The following is a 2,354-nucleotide window of genomic DNA, read 5'->3' on the forward strand; positions in this document are numbered from 1 at the left end:
AACTGCAGGACACATGAACATCGACATTTTGAACGCATATCGCAGTCCATGCTGTTATGTACTTTAATTAATTTTATAGTGCTGCTTGGACTACATATGGTTGAGGGTTGTAAGACTATGCTAATAAAGTTGCTTATTATTATATATTTTTATAATGATATGCATATGGTATATTATTGGATATATTTATATATTCATAATATTAAATATAAAAGCAATTATCTCAAATATTTATAAAGAAAAAATGAAGATATACAATTCTTTCTTTTTTCAATTCAAATAATACTGAGAAATGTCTAGCATAAAAAAAATTAAATTTTTTTTAACTAGAATTGTCTCTTATTTAAAGATGCGAAATTGAAAATATATCAATATATTGTTCTTCATAGAGATATATTGTTTATATATATATACATTGCTTTATACAACCTCAACTCATATGGGACTACCCCCTGAATTTAAGCATATTAATTAGGGGAGGAAAAGAAACTAACAAGGATTTTCTTAGTAGCGGCGAGCGAAAAGAAATCAGTTCAGCACTAAGTCACTTTGTCTATATGGCAAATGTGAGATGCAGTGTATGGAGCGTCAATATTCTAGTATGAGAAATTAACGATTTAAGTCCTTCTTAAATGAGGCCATTTACCCATAGAGGGTGCCAGGCCCGTATAACGTTAATGATTACTAGATGATGTTTCCAAAGAGTCGTGTTGCTTGATAGTGCAGCACTAAGTGGGTGGTAAACTCCATCTAAAACTAAATATAACCATGAGACCGATAGTAAACAAGTACCGTGAGGGAAAGTTGAAAAGAACTCTGAATAGAGAGTTAAATAGTACGTGAAACTGCTTAGAGGTTAAGCCCGATGAACCTGAATATCCATTATGGAAAATTCATCATTAAAGTTATAATATTTAAATAATATTATAGAAATAGTGTGCATTTTTTCCATATAAGGACATTGTAATCTATTAACATATATAATTTATCATAAAATATGACTTATAGTTTATTCAAATTATTATGCTTGCATTTTAACATAGGATAAATGTCATTAATTTGATAAAGTGTTGATAGATTAATAAGAATACAGTGCGTTAATTTTTCGGAATTATATAATGGCATAATTATCATTGATTTTTGTGTTTATTATATGCACTTGTATGATTAACAATGCGAAAGATTCAGGATACCTTCGGGACCCGTCTTGAAACACGGACCAAGGAGTCTAACATATGTGCAAGTTATTGGGATATAAACCTAATAGCGTAATTAACTTGACTATTAATGGGATTAGTTTTTTAACTATTTTATAGTTAATTAACACAATCCCGGGCGTTCTATATAGTTATGTATAATAATATTTATATTATTTATGCCTCTAACTGGAACGTACCTTGAGCAGATATGCTGTGACCCGAAAGATGGTGAACTATACTTGATCAGGTTGAAGTCAGGGGAAACCCTGATGGAAGACCGAAACAGTTCTGACGTGCAAATCGATTGTCAGAATTGAGTATAGGGGCGAAAGACCAATCGAACCATCTAGTAGCTGGTTCCTTCCGAAGTTTCCCTCAGGATAGCTGGTGCATTTTAATGTTATATAAAATAATCTTATCTGGTAAAGCGAATGATTAGAGGCCTTAGGGTCGAAACGATCTTAACCTATTCTCAAACTTTAAATGGGTAAGAACCTTAACTTTCTTGATATGAAGTTTAAGGTTATGATATAATGTGCCCAGTGGGCCACTTTTGGTAAGCAGAACTGGCGCTGTGGGATGAACCAAACGTAATGTTACGGTGCCCAAATTAACAACTCATGCAGAAACCATGAAGGCGTGGTTGCTTAAAACAGCAGGACGGTGATCATGGAAGTCGAAATCCGCTAAGAGTGTGTAACAACTCACCTGCCGAAGCAACTAGCCCTTAAATGGATGGCGCTTAAGTTGTATACCTATACATTACCGCTAAAGTAGATGATTTATATTACTTGTAATATAAATTTTGAAACTTTAGTGAGTAGGAAGGTACAATGGTATGCGTAGAAGTGTTTGGCGTAAGCCTGCATGGAGCTGCTATTGGTACAGATCCTGGGGGGAGTAGCAAATACTCGAATGAGACCTTGGAGGACTGAAGTGGAGAAGGGTTTCGTGTGAACAGTGGTTGATCACGAGTTAGTCGGTCCTAAGTTCAAGGCGAAAGCCGAAAATTTTCAAGTAAAAATAAATATTACAATTATTGTGAAAATTATATACTTGAATAATTTTGAACGAAAGGGAATACGTTCCAATTCCGTAAACCTGTTGAGTATCCCGTTTGTTATTAAATATGGGCCTCGTGCTCATCCTGGCAAA

The 2,354-nt window shown here is 34.1% G+C and overlaps 1 non-coding gene across 1 annotated transcript in view; it reads left to right on the top strand.

Moving 5' to 3' along the window:
* Positions 1–110, top strand: part of LOC138926987 (5.8S ribosomal RNA) — a 179-nt gene extending 69 nt beyond the window's left edge. Inside the window, exon 1 of the ribosomal RNA XR_011443638.1 lies at positions 1–110. This exon is cut by the window's left edge and continues 69 nt beyond it. This is a non-coding gene — a ribosomal RNA (5.8S ribosomal RNA).
* The last annotated feature ends 2,244 nt before the right edge of the window (positions 111–2,354 follow it).

This window comes from Drosophila bipectinata, unplaced genomic scaffold, assembly GCF_030179905.1.
Source record: "Drosophila bipectinata strain 14024-0381.07 unplaced genomic scaffold, DbipHiC1v2 scaffold_141, whole genome shotgun sequence".
NCBI lineage: Eukaryota > Metazoa > Arthropoda > Insecta > Diptera > Drosophilidae > Drosophila > Drosophila bipectinata.